Source organism: Camponotus floridanus, unplaced genomic scaffold (genome assembly GCF_003227725.1).
Source record: "Camponotus floridanus strain SB8 unplaced genomic scaffold, Cflo_v7.5 scaffold66, whole genome shotgun sequence".
NCBI classification, from domain to species: Eukaryota; Metazoa; Arthropoda; class Insecta; order Hymenoptera; family Formicidae; genus Camponotus; species Camponotus floridanus.
In genome coordinates this window covers 1,029,300-1,051,464 of record NW_020229834.1, presented here as the reverse complement: position 1 = coordinate 1,051,464, position 22,165 = coordinate 1,029,300, and the positions used below count along the sequence as shown (strand labels likewise).

General features: G+C 40.6%; 1 protein-coding gene and 1 long non-coding RNA gene across 2 annotated transcripts in view; one reads left to right on the top strand and one right to left on the bottom strand.

Moving 5' to 3' along the window:
- Positions 1-16,457, bottom strand: part of LOC105256060 (LIM domain only protein 3) — a 79,985-nt gene extending 63,528 nt beyond the window's left edge. The window contains exon 1 of the mRNA XM_011265702.3: positions 15,963-16,457. The gene's annotated coding sequence lies outside the window, so the exon portion shown is untranslated. The remainder of the gene's footprint in view (positions 1-15,962) is intronic.
- Positions 1-22,165, top strand: part of LOC109610357 — a 180,648-nt gene that overhangs the window by 65,041 nt on the left and 93,442 nt on the right. The window lies entirely within an intron of this gene.

Genomic DNA, 22,165 nt, shown 5'->3' with positions numbered 1-22,165 from the left:
TTTGTATACAATAGAATTTTAAATGTACCATATTTGAATACTGAATACATTTATTATGGAGATTTACGAAAAGTCCATAGGATCTTCGCGTTTATAATTCGCCGAATTTCAACTCCCGTGAGATCGATAATTAGAAATTGCGCCATCAAATAACGGGATGTTTTCGCAAAATCTTCATCGAGACTCGTTAGCGTTTTTAAGCGCGTCGAATTCCAATCGAAACCCTCGACGTGATATTAGAGAGGGGGCCGTAATCTCTCGCGAGAGAGAACTATCGCGCGCGCGCTCTTGGCGCGGACGAGGGGCACTGCAGCGAACGCAATTATAATTTTAATTTCGATGGTATTTAATAAAGGGGTGCATCCTGCTACTCGCTTCGTCGGGCTGCCGACCCTCCACAGCCTGCCATACGGCTCTGTATGGACTAATTAGCAGTTACGGCCTGTGGACCGCACGAATGCATTCTGCTGCTGCTGCTACCGCCGCTGCTGTTTGGTCGCACACGTTACTCTTTTGCATCTCGAACAGCTCGCTCGAATTCGGAAAAAATATCGTCCACATCCGTTCGCCAGACGCGAGTTTATTATTTCGCTTGGCTCTTAGGCTTTCCAGGATTGAGCGAGTATTTCTTTAAATTCCGAAAGTTTTGTAATCGTGTCATTGTGATTGAATTATATTTATTTTTTTCTCTCCTTTTTATTTTTACAAGGATTTTACAAAGAATGGCAGAAAAGATACACTAATATCTTATTACTAATCTCTGTATGAGAGAGACGTCTTAAGGGAATATTTTTAATGAATAACTGACCTTGAAGCCTTTTGCAATTTTTCATGCATGTCATTCGATTACGTTCATTTAACGGGGCCCATCTCAAACCCGTGCGTCTAATTCAATGTCCCTCGGAAGTATCGTCGAATCAGTTTAGCCCGCGCGGCCAATCGTGTTTCTACGCACGCAATTTCTTTTTTTTGTCGATCCTTTCGCGAAAGACTCCGAAAGAGAGAGGGTGCAGCGGGCATATTCGGTGCTGCTGCGCACGTTAAATCGAATTACAACGTAGACGTGACGCGGCAATCGAATCGTGGCGGTGACGGGCGTACAACGAATCCATCAGGTCCGCTAATTGTCAAAGTATCGACGACACGAGTCGTATCGAGAGCGGAGAAGGGAATCGACATCGGCCGGCACAACGTGAGTGAGTAATTAAGTTACCGTTTTATATCCGTATCGTCTCGTGAGAGAGTCGCGGCGCGCCCTCCCCATTCTTCTTCCTCCTCCCCTATCCGTCCTTTATGCATCTTTTTTTCTCGATTTCATCGATTCCATCCAACCCTCGACGCGACCTTTTTTTTCCTCTCCCTCAACCCCCAACTGGTCGCCGGCCGGTAGTCGTCAACTCGCCGCGTTGCGCCGCGCGCGGCCGGCAGCGCGTTTCGGTCAATTTGCGGCCGAGTCGGGCGAACATTCGCGATTCAATTATACCGACAACGAAGTTTGCTCGGATCAAATGCCGAAAGGCTGAAAATCAATCCGGGGTGCGATCGGTTTAATGGGGGCACGCACCACGTGCCGCGGCCATTATAGAGCATACCCCTCGCCCCGTCACCGCCGCCCCCGCCGCCTCCGCCCCCGCGCTGCTCCGCCATCAACCCCCCTCGTCAGCCTCCGCGCCAGCGATCGGCTCATCTCACTCGCTCTATTCTATCCCCTTTTCCTCCCCCGCGCATGTATATTCTCCTATCTATTCATACTCGTATCTATGCTGCGGTTTGCTTTCTTCGCGGTTTGCTAACTTAGAATAAATTGAGACAGTCTTGGTCCTATAATTTAGAAAATTGCTTATCATTTTTTAATCACAATCTTAGAGATGTATTAAAGTATTGTAAATGGTTAAGATTTTTCTGAAAAAAAGTAATTAAAGTAATTTAAATGATTGGTTATCACGATTGACTAAACGTCACAATTCAATTATATTGATGTTTCCATATAAAAGTCAGTCGATATATTTAATAAAATTAGATGTTGCGGTTGTGATTTGAATTTAGAAAATAAACCTATAATTGCGATTGTTATAAATGATCTAAATTACTAAAAAAAAATTATACGTGAAAGAAAGTCTCAACAATGTCTCTAAACTTAAATATTTGATATAGATAAATATTATATGTGTATACACTTCAAGATATATGTTCAAGAACTTAAGATTGACAATCGGAATCGCACGGTTTCTCTCCTGGCTTGAAAAGGAATACAACCCGCAACAGATATCCGTAAAGACCCTCTCGCGACGGTGAGGCGCGCTATCGGAAGTTCCGCCGTATCGAGTGGTGCGTGCGCGCGCGCGCGCGCGGGGGGGGGGAGGGAGAGTCGGCCGAATATATTAGCCCGGACCATTAACTCTCCCCGGGGAAAAGGAGCAGCTCGAATTCTGCCAAAGATATTACACACCGATTATTTATCCGCCGCCGTTGCCGCGAGGCGCGCGATTCGACGGCTCGTTCGATCGATCGTGGCTTATAAATCGTGCCGATTCGTGTGCCCGCCGATTCAAGATCCATCAATCGCCCCGCAATCGAAACCTCTCACCCCTTTCCTAGATGTTTAATAACCCCCAGCTGGCCGCTCAGAGCGATGCACGTGATAGCGGATAAGCTTGGGGTGAGGCGCGGCACCGCAGTTCGGCGAAAGGGTGTCGGGGGAAGGTGAAGAGGGAAGAAGAGAGAGAGAGAGAGAGAAAGAGCGAGAAAGTAGGAAAATGAGAGCGGAAGGGGGTAGGGTTGAGTTGCATATGAGCGATTGCCACATACGGCGTGTAGCGCCGGCCGTGGCGGCGGCATTTACGTTAATTAAATTTCCCCAGGCCGTAGAACCGATCCTCCGGCCCTCCTCACTTTCACCATTTGCTTCTCTTTCTCCTTCTCTCTCTTCCTCGTCGACCATCAGCACCCGGTTCCTCTGTCCCCGATCCCTTCTCTCTTCCCGCGTGACCGCTGGCCCCAGCATCAATCATTGCACGCTCAGGCTCACTAGCTGAACTCCACGTCGGAGGATCGGGTCGCGAGAGACTGTTTGAAATTGCGAGAACGCGCGCACGCACCCTACTGTTATATTTTCTCTCTCTATCTATCTTCTTCTTTCTCTTACCCACTTTTAATTCGCGAACCCTGAATAAGCGCGGTTGAGCCGACTACCCCGATGCCTTTCGTAGGAACGCCGGCGAGCGAGCGCACGCGTCTGTCTATGACGTGTGTCACTCAAAAGCTATGATTTCGCGCTAACTAGTAGCCGGTACCAATTAAAGGCCGCTTGGACAATCTCCTTGTCGCACGCTCTTAAATGCCATACGAGTGATTACAATTTCGAACGAGTGGGATGCAGTGAATCGAGACAAATAATTGGATAATCTGTCGCGTTGTAGAATTATAAATCTTTTGAAAAAGATGAGAGATGTACGAGAATTGAATCGAATATATCTTGTTTCGGAGAGAATTTCAATTATTTTATTAGTTGCAAATACGCATGCTTCTTTTCATCAATGACCTGTTATCGGATATTTCAAAAATTGAATTCTGAATGTCTCCGTGCACGTAGCAAGATCCACCATCTCCTCGCCGATCCTCTAATCGACTTTGAGAAACAATTCTATAATCCCTTAAACTTAATTACGGACGAATGAACTCTGGTCGCGGGGCAGGACTCGAGTTAACTTCGCTATAAACAAGAACAATATCTTTCTCCTCGTGGTGCAGGAAACTTCGTTATGGTTTCGGGAAGATGGGCACGCGCCGGTAACACAAGGCAGTATCCGAAGACAGTCGTAAGGAACGGAAATAAAAGATCGGCCCGAAGGATCGCCGGCGGCTGGCCAATGTAATCGCTTGTAAAAATGTAATAAAGGATCAAAGAGCGCGCTCCCGGCGAGAAGAATATTGCGTGCTGAGACGGATAAACTAAATAAAGCGACCTGTTCTCGAGCGACATCCCTTTCCATTTTCATTCCTCTTTTTACGTGCGAATATCAAGTAAATATATAATTAAATTAACGATACAAATCGTGTCGTAGACTACTTATTCGCAAATTGTTCATTTTTTTATCTAAAGATACTTCGGCTCTAAATTGAAATTGATTGCATTATATCGTGTCTTAAAAAACATATATTCTCAAAAAATGTGTCAAATTCTAAATATTGTCTAAAAATATATAGGGTGATATAAATAAAACAAATATAAAAAAACAATTTCAGCTCTTGCCGGATTAGCATTTGATGTATCATTCGGCGCGCAAATGATTTAAATCTTACATTTATCTATTTATTTATTCATTTAATGTCAATATATTAATTTTTAAATAGCCATAGCTGTGATGCATTGTCGTCGTATAATTTTATTTCGGACGATATTTATTCGACTGGACGCACAGGCAATCTCGCGGATCTCGTTTCGCTAGATATGCACATGTGGAAAGAATTCAGACAATACGATACTGGCAGAAGACGCACGAGGTCTTCGAAGTTCTCAAAGCACAAGGTATCTGCGCTCTTCATCCGAGAACATTTTCCTGAACTGGCGGGGCATGTTGAAGGCATGTTATGTGTATACGTTGTATCATGCATCCTGTCGAGAGACCGAACGCACCCTCGAGCGCGAGCCTGTGCCCGAAAGGGCACTTGTCCGCGACCGGAGTATTTCATATTTACCTATCAAAGGTGGGCGCTTTGTGCAGTTTATATTAAATCACGGTACAGTTACGGGATATCAATAAGACAGGGCCTTCACCCTTCGCGGCATTTTCCCGCAGTCCTCGCCGATATTCACGTATACGGGATGTCCCAGACTTATCGGAATACTTTTTAAAAGTGGCCAAAGATATTCAAATTATAGGTGATTTGACAATGGCACAATTTCTTCACTAAAGACTAAGAGAATAGATAGTAAAAATATAATTTTGTTCAGTTGTATTTTTTTTTATTTCGATAGATCTTTTTAATTTGAAAGTTAGAAGGTGCTTAATACTTATAATTAAAAGCAATGAATGATACAAGTGATAGTATTTTCCGATATTTTCGATAGATTGATTCTAAATTGAGCGAGAAATGTGTAGATGAAAAATGATTCGTTAGGTGCGAGACACCCTATATATCTGTATCCTCGCCCTCGCACTCGATAAGCACACATTGATATTAAACTGAGGAAAAATCTTATACGAGTCACCGATCACATTACGATGATTGTCTGATATTTTCAAATACCTCGATAAGTATATAAATAAATCAATATATATTGAATATTTGTGCGTGGTGCATTATTATTTTTGAATAATAAAGCGAAATTATAAATTTATACATTTTGTTAAAGACAATCTTCTAATAAACTTCGTGCATCTTTTATCCTAATAATATATATATAGGAGTGATATCGATAACAATAACTATATCGGCGCGAACAGTTATCATTTCCGGCTCCTATTTACCTCCTCGCGTACGCTCGATGAATTCACATCCTACAACCGGGAAATCCGAATTGCCAACAAACCGGATTCTGTTTTTGTGTTTCAATATTTTTCTAGGATATAGATTTCCCGTACATCAAAATTTTATGGATATGTCGAAATAAATTGATGTCGTATGTGACAGCGAAAAAACGTTAACAAGGGAACGGAAGGAAAAACGAGAGGGAGAGAGAGGGTGAGGGGGGGGGAGGGGAAGTAAGTGATTCACGATATATTTAATACCTTGTTTATCAACCGTTATTCGATTCTTCAATTTATCGCCAAAGAGTGCGAGAGCATCCTCTTCATCGTGTTTCAGCCTTCTTTGTCTCGCTCGCTTACGCACATGATCGACTATGCAAGCCCTCTCTCCGTCTCTCTCTTAACGTGCACACAATCGACGAGAAAATATAATGGAAATCAACCCGAGCGAAGTCGCTCGGAATTAATGAATGAAATCAAATCAGTCCCGTTTGTTGATTCGTCATTGACGGGTGGGGGGCAAATCGCGAGAGAATGTTCGAAGCACGGGAAGCGAGGAGGGGGGGGAGGGGTTTGTTGCAAATTCCGATCGATATGATGCATACACACCCGGATCCCAACTGCGTTATTACCGTCGAGTGCCATTAAGACTTCCAATTAGTCCGACGTTCTCCGAGAGCGTGCGTGCGTGCGTACGTGCGTGCACGAGCATACACGCGCGCGTGTGTGCGTGCGTGCGTGCTCGCTTCTCGTCCGAAAAAAAAAATTGCGCGCTAAAACCCGGACGCGGTTTTATCCGGAGACATCCAAGCGAGCGCAAAAAAAAAAAAAAACGACCTGCGCGGTCGATAATATGACCGCTGTAACGTTACGCGCCTCGTGCGATTACAAGCGCTATGCGTCAGTATCCGCGCGATCCCGCAAACGAGCGCACTCTCCGCCCGCCGATATCAGTCACCACTTTCGGACTCAATAACACTTACGGATAGGCTCCGGATGTGCTATTTCATCTGTACTGCATGCCACTAGTTCCGCATCAATCTGGACAATCTGGTGTTTTGTATCGCGCGTCCGGCAATGTACGCCAATTTGCGAGGAATACACAACTCTCTTGATTTCTCGAATTGTTCTCGTAAGAGTTATTATTACCTTCGCGTCGTCGCCACGAACAGTTTTTTTTTTCCACGATATGACTAGATGAGACCGATCGCGCGTAACGAAGAAGAAACGCTTTCGATAATGCTTCCCCGCAGGGAGAAATCTATCCATTGCTTATCTCATTTATTACGCCCCTGTTTCGTCGTCGTTCGACGGTTATTTTACAACCCCCAGATAGGGGCGAGTAACGTCTTTGTTTTCACCGCAACATCCTCCTACTAAACCCTCCCATCGTTCAGGAACCGCTTCGGTTCACGAAATGGAATGAGACAGAAGTATAGAAGCGACAGAGTTAGATAAGGAATAGCAAGATCTTTCCAATTGCCTTTTGTTTTCCTTTTCTATGTTACAGAGTGAAATCTTTCAATAAATTGAAATAAATCGTGCTAATTTGTCATTTAATAAATTTCTTGCCAAAATCTCTTCAAATATGATCACTCATAATCGCATGTCAAATATATAATAAATAGAATAGCAAATTTATTCGTCAAGTATATATCAATTTTATTTATTTATAATATAGATAATTCAAATTTTAAAAATTTCTCATCTCTAACATTTCAATTAATACATCAATATAACAATTCTATTTTAAATTTTTAATTTGCTGTTATTCCATTTATAACTGACAGAATCGTTAGAAAAATAATCTCTCAATTGTTTCGAGCAACGTAATACGTTCTATTTCTATCTGGAACAATGAAAAAATAAAAAAAAACATCTCTTGCTACTAAATGCAACATCATACAGATTTAAAATTTATTGAATATAATCTATAAAGATTATATAGAAATAGAAAATATAGAGAAAACAGAATAGAGTGACGAGAAAAGAGAAAGAGAACTTGAGAGCGTCCGAGGAAGGAGATTGGCTTGGAAGAGAGAATACGTAGTTGTTATAGCAAGCGCGAAGTAGTCAGGGGCTGCCAGATAAGGCGTGGGCATAAACGTCCGCAGATAAGGGTAGTTTGCACCCCCGTTGTGGACAGTTAGCCTTAAATGAGCTGGGGGTGAGACGTGTAAAGGCCTTTGTTGCGTTGGTCTCGTCTTTCCTGGCTTTCGAAATCAGTTTTGTCGTTGGCGATTCTATTCCATCGAACATCGGAAAAGTTTAGCGATAAGAATCACATTACCCTACCTTTACTAGATTAAAGATATATATGTCTTTGTATTTTTTTAAACCATCGTAACAATAATGAAAAAATAATAAAATGATCTCTTCATTTATACGTCTACGCAAAATGACGAATGAGTCTAATTTTGCTTTTCTCTTTCTTTTCTTTTTTTTTTTTACACAATAGTATTATTCTCAATTCTTATCAGATATCCTGAGAATTAACCCCGGAAGACGAACACCTTACGTAAATCTCTTTCGGACAAAAGCGGAGACGCGAATTTGCTTGAACGGAAAAACGCTGGGCGCACAAATCCAGCGATCCGGCGATCCTTCACAAACGTCGCTCGTACAAAAATCCTGTCTCGCCGTTCTAAATTCCGCTTATCTAACGGCGCTTCGACAGTAATGTGCCAGCGTATTATGTAGAACCGAGTGCGCTGCCGGGGCCGTCCCTTCTACCGTGGAAGGCTACCGAGCGGCGGTGCCGTTTAGCGTCAGATAGCGGAAACGTATGAGAGACGGGGTGAATCCACCCTTATCTTAAGGGTAGCTACTCAATAGCCAGCCGCGCCGAAATTTCTCTCGTTCTCTCGCGTTTCTCGCACCGCAGCTATCTCCGCTCGCCACACGACTCGATATTTCTTGCACGTTTAAATTATTTTGCCGTTTTCTCTCCCGACGAACTTGCCCATTACACGGAATTACGTGGGATACATTTGTTTATGCCACGCTCGAAAACGTTGCCGTACATTGAGCGAGGATTGAAAACGTTATCGTAGGGAACAGAGAAGAAATATGAAGAGAGGGTAATGCATATCTATGCTTGAATTATGTGTATACAGTTTGAATTGTCAAATCCGTATTGAAGCATAAATGGCGCTTGAATTTTAAATCACCTTAATAGCATAAGACTTGAATTGAAATATATACACGAATGTTAACAATTCAATAATCATATTATAAATAAAAATCAATGGATATTGTTTTCAAAAAGGGAACGTTTTACCTCGCCAGAAATATGTTAAATCGACGTTTTATTTTTATCTGTCTTCAAGAATTTGTAGCACTACGTTTGTAATTGTGCGTAAATAGTAATTATTTTCTATCATTTTTTTAAAATTAAATCACGCTTTTTATAGATATATATATACACATTTTTCATATTAACAATTCTTCTTCAAAGAAAGTAAAATTTGTCTTCTCTCTTATGTGTTGATGTCTCCTTGCATGTTAGTCTCAATTTTGGAGAAGGTTAATTTCAAATAAGTATTACTTTAATCTTAAATCTCAAATCACACTCGTCATGTGAGCAAAGTTCTTTCGTTTCTCACCATTTTTAAAGAATGTTATCGATCTTTACATTTGGATAATATTCTAAAATAATTAAAGATTAATGTAAGTTTTCATTAAACAAAGACACATTCGCGTTCATATAATCTAAATTTCGACAAGTATATCATCCTTAATATTATTTAATAATTGTACGTTTTTTGCATCGTTTTCGTGTAAGAAATTTTATTGCGTTTAATATTTGATGATTAATATAAAGAACAAACGATGTATTTGACAACAGCTTGCAGTAGCTTACAGAACGCACTCGCATAATTTAATGCTCGCGGCAGTAGAGCCCACGAGATGAGTGAGCTCTATGGGACGCTTAGGGTTACTTATACTTCGGTAGGGGTATGTGGGTAATGTGTAGGAGTGCCTCCGGGTAGGTGCTTGCGGTAAATCTAATAACGTTGTAATACCGTTACCCCCCTCAAAGTTGGTCCTGTAAGTTTCTGCCGAGCCTGTTGGCTCCGACTGCCGTGCCGAGAATTCCTAACGCGCGTGTACCATTTTAGCTGCCAACGCGCGTATACGCTAGGTAGGATCTACAAACTTGGAGAGAAAAAAAGAAAGAAGCTTGAAACAAAGGAACACACGGCCGTACATTTTGATGCGACTCTTTGATATTTATCGCGAAAGATCTCGTCTATCTCAGAGTTTTATGCAATAATGCGAACTTCAACTTTATATTAGCAAACTATAAAATGATTATAAAATTAACTGCTGTTCTAAAACAATAAGCAATTCTATTTTTAATTTTATACTTTAAGTCTATATATCTGACTCATGATTGAATGAATTTTTCAAAGATTTTACAGTCATGTTGTAAGGTTATCATGCAGCGTTGAATCGATGTGGTTTGCCGATTAAAATCTTATGACAGGCAACAGGTAGCTGCTAATATTAATCTCTATCAAGCTCTCGATAAAAATGCGCGCGAGTTTGATGGACGAAACATCATCGATGCCTCTTTTCCTCGCCAAGTCGCTCGATTCACCTTTTGTTTCTCCTGCCTGCTCCATCTCCACCTTCCCGTTGTCAGACGACCTTCCTGTAGATATATGTCACGAGCGAAGGTAAGCATTCGCAGTCACCCGAGGGTGTTCTGCAAACTATGCTCGCGAAAAGTTCAACACAACTTCATAACATCGGTGTTTCGAGGGCGAATTAGGGGGCGAGAAGGGACTCGAGGAGCGCGTATACCTCGGCGGGGCGAGGCAGGACCAACGACGAAAACGGGGAAAGCGGGCGGTTGGTGGTAAATTTGTTCTAGCGTGAGCTTACATGGGTTACGTTAAGTACATACGCGTCTGGGGTTGGTTAGCTATAATCTACTGAAGCGGAGAAATACGCCTGAAATACGTACGAAACTTGGAGCGGCCTGTAGCGCGACGAAGAACTCGCGTGCGCGAATTCGCAAAGTTCCTCGTCGTTGACGAATTGTGTAAACGAAAGCGTCGCGGCGAGTATCACCGATCTTATAGATGCGATCTTATAGACGTGCAACTTCGTCCTCTCTTTCTTTCTCCTCGAAGACTTCCCTTGAAAGAATTATTCGTGGCAACACTATGGTCCATGTTCTGAATTCTCTTTTATCGATAAAAGTGCTTTTAAAAGTGGCTTGTAGCCAATCAGAAAGCTTATAAGCCTCTTTTAGAGGCACTTTTATCGATGAAAGAAGATTCAGAATATGGGCCTATGTAATTAGACGGACAAATATGTAACATCTTTTCTTCTCGCGCGTTTTATCGCCTATCTTTTTCTTCTTACATCTCTCGATCATACCGATACGTGCACGCATACATTCACATACTCGCGTGGAAGCAACTCGCGGAGATAAAAATCAGTAATTAGCCCGGACCATTATGGCGGCTGTGTGAAAAATTAGCGAGTCGTGGGGTAACCGCCCCTCCGGGAATAATCCTGCATCGAGAACGCCGCGTACCAGCGTGCATCCAACCTGTCTCTGATTTATACGGGTTTGCTATTAATTATACCCACCCACTAGCGCGCGCCCATCCTTCCTCCACTTTCTCCATATCGTCTCTTCGTTCCTGTCTTTTTCTCCGTTTATTTACTCTGTCACTAGGTGTTGTTTTTTAATCTTTATACACGTTTGAACTTTTGTAAGCGCTCATTTGCTTCTATTATATATAATTAGCAAAAAAGATTTACAGGACACTTTTTTTATAATTAATTTTAAATAAACTTTAAGAGAAAGCTTAATTTAATGATTAATTATTAAAACATATATTGAAGGTGAAAAATTGCGGAAAGAGAGAATACTAAATTTTTATAAAGAAAAAATGAATAATATTATTTATTGCTATGCCACTAAAATAAACCAAAATTTAAATAAAATTTAAGATAAGATGCATTAAAAGACAATAAAGAGAAGATATGTGTGTTTATTAAAATGGGATTATTTTTGCGAAAAAAATAGCATTAAATCCTAAATGGCGATTTTGCGCGCTTTCTCCGAATCAACTTTCGACCGTTATGCCAAATGTTTTTATTTTGTTTTACACGCGCCAAAGAATTCGAGCCATCGCGTCGAGCCGAAAATTCCGTCCCGGGTTTTGCGCCGGTCGTTGTTTCGACTGCCACTGGCCGGACTCGACGGGCTGCGGCGCAATTAAATTAAATGCTTCGGATTAATTGTTCGAAAGCAGTTAAATTAGTTGCGTTTGTTTCGCCCGATTTTTGCGCAATCTCGCTGCGGAATGCGTGAGATGCACGCATCGGGGGAATTTCGTTACCCTCGCGCGTTATATAGTTCGGTGCCCTGCGAAATCACCGCGATGCAAACGTATCAACGCGGAACGATGGCGTGCCCCGAAAAATTCATTTGCAAAAGCCGCATTCGGCGCGCCTCTGTGTCACACCGAGCGAGAGCGATCGAGAGCGGTGCGCGCGTTTTCCCAGTATTCGATTAAAAGCTTAAACAAGAATCGACCTAATTATTAATATAATACACTGTGGGTGATGTATATTTCATGACCGTAACAACGAATTTAATGTATACCTTTGAATTTTTAAACATCATTGACCAGAATTAAACCACTAAATAAAACATTTATAAATCCACAGACATAAATTTATATCCTTTCATCCTTTTATATATTTCCATTTTCATTTTAAATACAATTCCATATTTGGAGTAGCGTTTAAGCGACGAAATACATGATTTGTATCGCATTTTATATATCAAATATTATATCAAGAAGAAAAAAAAATACAAAATCCGGAAACAACGATGCTCTCGCGCTATCATTCCTGTCTCTAGGGTGGCTCGCAATTTTCCTTCGATAACACGACGAAACTTCCCCCTATTACTACGCATACCAGCAGCCGATGAAGACCATCCCCAATGCCCCCCGTCTCGATGATGCTCGGCCGGCCAATCCCTGTCGAGGATCGTATAGCCGGGTATACTCGGCAGCCGGAGCGGCCGAGAACCGCATCCTAGAGTGCAGCTGCAGCGCCGGCGCGGACTCTTGAGCCGCATTGCTCGGATTCTGGCGAGGATGCGTCTAGGAGCGAGAGGCTGACGAGCTCGCAAGTAACGCGTCGATAGACATGGTCAGACTGGCATCCGGCCGCAAGCTCTCGACCTCATCGGCAACCATGAGATACGTTGGCCTGCCCGAGTCCACCCGGCTTTCGAGCTGAGTCCTCGCCCACCCCTCCCCTTCCCCCCGTCCATTCCTAAGATAGAGAGACGATCTCGATGCTCGCCCATCCCTCGCCGGCTCCTACAGTGGGTGCGAGACATCCGGGACACGACGTACCGAGACGAGATATGCATCATTTGGTTACCCGACTGGCCGACTAGCGCATCTCCCGATCGGCGTGCCACCCAGATGCATCCTCGATCGTATTGGCTCCGGGCGATCCGGAATGCGAAAGGGTCCTCCAGTCAAGATTTTCAGCATAACTATGCGAGCATGCAATGTCGGATTCGGATCCCGATGAGTCTGCGTTCCGATATGTCCGCGTATCGGCGCGACGAGCCCGTTATGCACTCGTGTGCTTCGTTATTGGAGAACATTGCGTAATCGTCATAGTAGCGCAAGAGTAATGGGACGTTAATATGTATTGGCGCGCATTCGTACCTTGATTTTCAGGACACTACTGTTATTACTATATTTAAACATTTAATCTGTATTTTCACTTCATGAAAATCTTGATGGCATACGCGAAGATCAAATCGAATATCTATCATTTATCGCTTGCATTTTTATTTAATTTTATTTATTACATTTTTATGAGTGATAAAATATCGATGTGACGCTTGTACAAGACTTTCGTTGAATTTTCGCTAAATATATTATCAGCAGGATAATTATCCTTTATATTTACTTAAGTTTTAAAGTCGAGATATTTCGAAAGAATGAAACGATTCGTTTTCTGCAAGAGAAATGAATTCTTTTACGAAATGCGACGCATACGCGATACGCGAACCGTTCGTCCAGTAACGCGCATACCCGACACCGAAATTGCATACCTTCGTGTACGCATACATACGGGCTGGAAACAAACGAATAGGGTTGTTCGGGCGCCGTAAAGGGTCCGATGGTACGAGATGGTGAAGAGACGCGAGCGGGGGCTCGCTCGGGGGGTTGAAGGGAGCGAAATGGTGGTGGATGGTGGTGCCGGTGACTCGGTCGCACGTAGAGACCGAGGGGTTTGGGAAACGTAATCGCTCTGGCCTCGCGCGCCTCAACTGTCCCCCCTTTTACCCCATACGCGTCTCGTCTTTCTCTCTTTCTCTCGTTCTTCCCCCACACTGCCGCTATTTATTGCTCACACTCGGCCGGTTCACAACATAAATATGTTACACCTATGGCCGCACCTATTGCACCGAGTTTGCGAATTCCTCCACTGTCGGTCGAATTCGAGCGAAGAAAGAATGTCCGCAAGCGGGCGAACAGATGGATTGGTATATTTTGAAAATAAATTGGCTCGTTTGCCACGTTAGATGCTCGTATATATATACATACTTTAAGGTAATAAATTTCAAAATTTTTAATTAATTAATTAAAGTATTATAAAATACATAATTTTGCAATATACAATATAAAATTTATCTACCTCATATATTTGTATACATATATATATAATGCACTACATAGGTTGTTTTAAGTCTCTGAAACTTTTTCTATAAATAAAAATCTTATCTTTGTGGACTTTTTGGCACCAATCTAGAATTATTTTGTTATCTGTCTCTTAAGCACATTGAAAAATCGCGATCATTTTTTTTTTAATTCATGCGATTAAAAATTAAAATTTTTTTTAGAAGAAGAGGCTTTAGGAATATAAATAAATAGAAACAGTGTGTTGTTTTTTATTTAATAAATAAATAAATTTTATTTTATTACACTTATATACAATTTAAAAGTTCTAGTTATCAAAACATTTAAATAAAAATTATAAATTTGTGCATCAGCATATTCATTAGAAAAAGAATTTGTATTTAAATTGACCAGAGAAAATAATTTATATAAAAGGAACGCATGAGATCTGCAATGTATATATAATATCATATAAAATCAATTTGTTAAAATTTATACAATTTTTACGATTCTTAGTATACTTTCTTGTATTCTAATTATTATTTCTTTTTCGTATAACATAATATTAAATGGAAGAAAATAATGTAAAAATAAAAATTAGTCTTTACGTTAATCTTTATCTTTTATACTGTAATATAATTAAATATAAAAAAAATATTAGTATATATACATATATATCAATTATTAGATATGTATATAATTGTAAATTATAATTCTATTTTACTAGAAAAAATTTTAAATTGTTAAAGTATAGATTTAAATATATCACGTACTAGTTTTATTTCTCTTTCTCATTTCATTATTCTAAATATATTTTCGCCTTGTTTTACGCAGAAAATTCCATCAACTTTTTTAAATACTTTCATGTTACACCCTCAAGAAGTGCTTCTCTTAGGGTATACGAACATAGGGTGTCTATTTGAAGGGTAGCATCGAGGGTTAAGTTTCAAAGATAAAAGAAGGACCAACTGTTGAATATCGGTTCTCTCCAACCAACGCCAAGTACTATTATACATCAAAGTTTCTTACATGTAGCATATTATGTTCTAAAATTTTTTACATATCATATTTTCATATAAGCGCGCTATAAAAGATTAGTTATAAAAATAAAGCATTATCTCTTGCATCAGATTAATTTGTGTCCACATTACTATATACAAATTAAGCAATTTTTTATATTTCATTTCATATATATTTTATATATTTAATAATATAAAACAATTTATCAATCGATGTAAATTAATTATAAAATAATTATATCAAAGGAAAAAATTTACGAGTTAAGATTGACGCTTAATTATAATATTATCATAAATAATTTCATAAATGTGAATAAAAATTAACTAATATACATAATATACATAATACATCTTAATAATATTTTATAATTGTAGAATAATATATATATATATATATATATATATATATATATATATATCTTGTTAATCGCGAAAGATGAATGAAATGTTTTTTTACATCGTTTTTCTTACCCTGTTTATCATGTATGAAATTTTTATACTATCGAATGAAATATTCGATTTTATGTAAATGCATTTCTTTTATTTATTATTTACACGTTTATTTTTATAGATATTTTATCTCATAAAGGGATACAAATATGAATCTCAATTATCATAATTACTACTAAAAATATGTCCAATGATTCTATTTTTAATTAGACATAATAAGATATAATTAAAGGAGACGCACACATGAATAATTACTTTTATACAAGTAATTGTAAAAGAAATGTATATGGAAGGAGATAATTTTACAAATAATAAGTAATATAAATAAATAATTTTCTAACCTTGTCCGTAACTCACGTTGAAACGTCTTTGTCGATTGTTCTTGATTTTCAATGGAAACTCGATCTCGGCAGGTTTTTCCGAAGCACGACTAAATCTTTCACGTCACAGTAATATAATATGACAATGACGCAATCGATCGTTTATATAAAGCGTTGAAATCGGAGGGGAATGGAGAATGAGGGTGAGAAAGAGAGAGAGACAGGTAAATATCAGAGGAAAAGGGTGAGAAAAAGGCAAGGGAATGACGGTGTGGAATGGGTTGAAGGGTATGAGTTAGAGAAAGAAGCTATTCAAGAGATTCGCGCGGAAGCGTAACGTTCTCCGGCGACGAGAAAATATCTTCCCGTTACTTGGAACTTCCTCTCTCTTTTTCCCTCGTAAGCTCTCTCGCAAGCGCCCGCTTTCGCGCGCGCACCGGGCTCTCGCAGCTCCGCGAATGCACGTGCAACTCGGACGCGTGCCACGTGGTGTTTGGTCGGAGTGGCACGGCTACGAAAGCCGGAGCCGGAACGGCGAGCTTGCAAGCACCCGGCGTTTTCCATTGGCCGAGGGGTGGAAACTGCGCATGATTGCGGGTGTGGCCCGAGCTTGAGGGGTGGAATAAGCTCGGATCGGCGATAGGACACCTCGTGAGAGGGCACGTCTTCGTGGGTGGTCACCGGGTGCCCCGGTCGCCATCCCGCCCCGCTGAAAGCTCGAAAGCTCTTTTTCCTTAATCTCGTAACGAGCGCGAGAACTGCTCTCCCGTCCGAGTTTCCAACTTGCGAATTGGCTTCTTCCGCGCGAACGGGCGTGCTCTTTCGTGGCAATGATATGGCGGCACTCAAGTGTTCATCATCGCGTGGGAAATCGCGCGGCGAACGCGGGAGATTAAGTCTCGAGTAGTAACGTCAGCGTCAAGTCAGACACCTTGGTATACGTACGAGATGGTTCGATAAAGCGACATATTAGAGTGAATAAAATTTTGCAAAAAAAAAACAACGTAAGAGGTATAAATTTAAAAATGAAAATTATTATATTTGTTGTATAATAACAAAGCTATTTAATAGCATTTCTTAGGAACATGCATTGCATTAAACACAAAAATAAAATCAATTTCGTATATGATACTTCTAATTGTAAATCTTGAAAAGTGTGGATCTTGAGGAAAAGGAATACAATTCTTAGCGTGATTTATGAAATAAACTAATAAATATATTTATTTGAAATTTTCACAAATTTTTCAAAGCTTTCGTTTATTTCCGCTCTGTCCAAGCCGACAAAGCTATATGACGCAAAAAAGTTTTATATAATATTAAGAAATAACGATATTAACTTAAGAAAAAAATATTAAAATATTGACCGCAATGGTGATACAAAATAGTTTTCCTTTTTTAGCAACAGGTGGAAAGCATTCGAAATGCATATCACCAAAAAAAAAACAGAAAGAGAGAGAGGAAAAAAGAAAAAGAAAGAGAGTCAAAAGAACGGAGCGACGAGTGGAGATAAAGTTTAAACGTTTTGACAAATCGAGTGCTCGCACTCGATTTGTCGAAATTAAATTATATCATCGACCCGTTTGAACGAGTTCGTATACTTGCGCGATGTTTGGTCAGACATTAACAAATGCAGATGGCTTGTGGGTATTTGACGAGGCCGCGAATCCGCGATAAAGCGAAAGTCTAATCACAGCTGGCCGATAAATAAATCGGGTCGGCTAAACAGCGAGTCAGTCAGAAATTGGCGTTCGGTTCAGTGGACAAGGGTGATCTCCATCGCGTATTTACACGATATGCCTACCGCGATTGGCGTACTCGTCGTTTTACCCATTCACTCTCGGGGTGGTATTTGTGTTGAAACTGCCCCTGACGTGATGTATTATCGATTATAGCTCGGATTTTCGAGGTCGACGTTCCATCAAGATTCAAAGATGTTCTCATTATGAGTTTCAGTTATTTGACGATTCGTGTCAGAGAAATCTCTCCAGAATTTATTCGTTCAATTATAATTCTTTACAACAATATAAATCCCACAATCTGATAAAATAAACGTAATATCTTTTAACGAATTAATTTTTTTATAATAGAGTCAATATCCTAGAAATAAATACAACTTTGAATTTCAATATAGTTGCATTATTAATTTCTCAAAGAAATGATGAATTTCTTATCTTATTTATTGTAATAAAATTACTTATTTTTCGCCTTCAAATCTAATGCGGTGAATGTAATTGTGATGATATTCTTCAACCAAAATGTGACTCGATAAAGAATATATAATTATAATAATTTTTCGCATTTAAATTTAGAACATCAGACTTGTTAAAGATCGCATCTTATGCAACATTGAGAAGCTAGAAGATTATTACGCCGTGTGTCTTCAACTAGACGTCTGGACGTGAATGTTTAACGGCCTGTCGTCTCGACGGCCGCCCAATTATATGATGTCAATTATTGATTAATTGCAATTATAACGCGAACGGTTTCGAGAGGGCCCGATACGGATATAACGATCGCCATTTCATAAATTCGCAATGACGCGAGAGAGAGAGAGAGAGAGAAAGAGAAGGAGAGGAGGGAGGGAGGGAGAGAGCGAGCGCACCGCGGCCTCTGAGTGACGTGTCATTTATCGCATAACGCGAACGTTTATGCGCATTCGTGTCGCATAATTGCAATTAGAGCGGAATTCATTTACATCGACCGACATTCGATTTGTTCCGAGAGAAAGCCCGGGATTTACACGTACCCTCGACGCGGCGCGGCGCGTGAGCGCTCGTGTTAGTCGTGTCGGGATTTATTTCCGCGCACGTCAATGCCGCGACAGTTCCGCGATGTAAATAGGATTGGATTAGCCGTTGGATCGCCCGGTTTCGCGAGTGAGAGAGAATAACTTCTATTACGCAATAACGAAAACCGCGACGAGGAGCGATAAATAAATCAGGTCTGTCAAGAGATACAGCTCTATTTCGCGCGACGTAAGCAAGCGATTAATGCGAAACAACATGTTCTCTCCGAAAAAATAATCTATGGCTAAATGTTAATTAAAATGCTGATAGTAAGAGGTGAACAAACGATATTTTACAAAAACGTTAATTCATCTATATTTGTAGCAAATGATATGTTTAACAATATACATTTTTTATCTTATTTTCGACAAATGAGATGTTTGCTTATCTAGCTTTTATGATTCTTAATGTCGATTTATATATCTTCCTTTTGGAGAAATAGAATCAAAAAATGTTAAACATATCCATAGATCTCGATATGCATGTTATATAAAACTGTGAAATATAAAATTCAAGGAATGATGTCTTTTTAAATATATTTATCTTTGATTATTTTAAAGACAATCTTCTCTTGTCAAAAATGTCGAAGCAAATTGCCATTTATCGCATTTATCTTTTCAATTGCCATAATTATATTTTAATATAATTAATAGCGGACTTAAAATAAAATAGACTTGGAATTAATTGAAGAATGCGACTTTTTCATATTTTCGTTTGAAGATCAATTTGCCTTCTCATTTTCAATCGTCAAATTAAATAATAATTAGCGACTATAAAGATAAATTAATAAACATGATGAATATAAAGGAGAAATTTGAATTTAGAACAGTATGAAATAAAGTATTGCCGCGTTTTCCAATTGTTTCAGTCTCCGGTTGCGAGTACAACTCAACGACCGACAGCGCGATCCGAAATTTTATACCAATTTTTCAAGAGCCGCACCATTCTACCTGGCGCGTCGGGATTAAAAGATAATACCGGCGATCCAATTTAATCGCACGATTGACGGGTAAACAGACACCGCGGCGTTCACTCTCGTCCTCCTCCGTCCCTTCTCTACCCTTTTAGGACAAATCCGTGGCGCGATGCCCCCAAACCCGGTAGAAAATATAATTCAAAGATATTTATAGCTGGATTACCGCGCTGGAATTGGGTATCTAATATACATGACCGAACCACCGAGTTGCCCGAATTTTAATTGTCCCACCGAAAAACTGGTCCGAGGATATCGATCTGCGACGATCATCGAGCACACGCGAATCTCTGTAAACGTAAAATTATAATTAATGATGACATACGTGACCTTTTCGCGGATGAATGTCAGATATGATTTTACACCGCGAGCTCGCAATCGGAATCGTACGTATATTGGACAAGAGTTTCTCGGCGGGTTCGGGTAAGGATTAGCCGCAATTGATAGCCACGAGAATGGAGGGACGTTTCTGAATTTGTCGTGCACAGTCGTAGCTGTTCAAAGAGCGACCGTTGGCATAGCTCGATTGCATTCATGCGCGATTCGAATTAATATTTCGCGCGGCTACATTTATCTATTTTAGAAATGTCGATTAGTAAAAAAAATTATTCCTCGGCAAAAATTTCGAATCAGCGATGATGAAATTACAATCACATTTTAGTGCTTCCAAATATACGACTTATATTGTTTCATCGATCAGATTGATATATTGTTCGAGTTTGTTTTATTTTCAACTTTACAAGTTCCTCCCGATATTCCCGATTACTCGGACCGAATTAAATTCGGAAGTTTGCAGAGCGACCAGATCATCTCGTTGCCGTGACTGGTCCGCGACGATAGGAAAGCCGAAACGACGTAGACTCGCAGAACGTGCCGAATGCGAAATTAATTGGAGCCAGCCGGTGCGGCGCGGCGTGCGGCCTCACCGCGGCCGGGCCCGTAGGGGTAATTTTGATCCGGATCCGGGAGTTAGTGCCGGGACAGTGTCCAGTGTCCGCCGGACGGACAGCGCGGCGCGGTTAGTGCCGGGCCAGATGTCGCCACGGGCGTGACGTCACCGGTTAACTACCCCTCGTGGCGGACACCACTACAGCGGAGCGCCTTCGTCCGCCGACGGACACGATATGCGGGGATGATTCTGATTAATTACCGATAGTTACACAAGCTGACGCCAGACTCTCCGTTGACAACCCTCCACGGTATCGCCGGACCGCGCGGCAAATCCCTCCCTCCCGTCTCCCTTACCCATCTCGCCGGCTATCGAAAAGTCGCAGGAAACCTCGCGTTTTATAAATTGACATTCCAATATTTTGCTATAAATTTTAAGTTATATTTCACGTTTTTTTTTTTATATTTTTAACGAAACTGAACTCGATCGTATAACTCGTAAGTTGAGTACTACAAAAATAATGGCTACAAACATGCAAAGTGATCCGTCTTTATTGTATGCTATTTCGTACAATATGTGTTGTATTAAACTCTTCCGAAATGATTACAAATCAGATATCACATCTATTCACGGAAAATTGCTATAATATATCATTTCATGATATTCTGATATTCCGCACTGTAGCGCGTCGTATGTACAATAACGCGCCGATTTATTAGAGGCGTCATATATCGGATGGATCAAACAATCCGTTTACGTCTGATGTAGATTTTTCGGTACGTGTCGCGCGTACCCCTCTTCCCCGTTCCCCTGCAATGTTCATTTATCGATTCGCCGAGGCTTAATTCATTTCGAGGGTGGCGACGAGGGAGGAAGGATTGTTATTCGAGAAGGGATGAAACGGTGCGAGCAACCAGTGCCTCTCTCGCCTAGCCCCTGTCCCCGCTTCTGCGCCCCCCCCTCTCCTCCCTCTATTCTCGTTGCAACCAACCTCGCGCGAAACGCATCGAGCCGCGCGGCCGAACGCTCGGACCGCCAATATTTGGCAATTACGAAATATGAGTTTACATTTAATAATTGCGGTAAACACCGGCGGACGCGTCGAGTGGCCACAGGGGGTGAGTCCGACGAGATACGGTCGCGGCCGCGCGCGCCCGCTTGGGATAAATTCCGATTTACTCCTCCTCGCCCCCTCCTCCCTCTTTGTTCGCTTCGTCTGTCTCCCTTACGCTCCGAACGATAAGCATTATTATTATAGACGAGATGTGTTGTTGCACCTTATTGACCATTGATCCGAATCCTTGGCTTCCCCGTCGACTCTTGTGCGTTTATGCATGTGATAGCATATTCGTAGCATTTTTCAGAGTTTTATTGTTATAAAGAAGAAAGATTTTCACCTTGGTTAACGACTAATAAAATGGAAAATTGTGTTGTCCACATAATATTTATTATATAATTGTTTATATAATTATATACGAAAGCACTTATTTTTTTACACGAAGAAAATAATAGTAAATAAGCTATATTAATTCTACGTTTTATTAGGATTTAATCTATATTTTGCTATATTAAATGA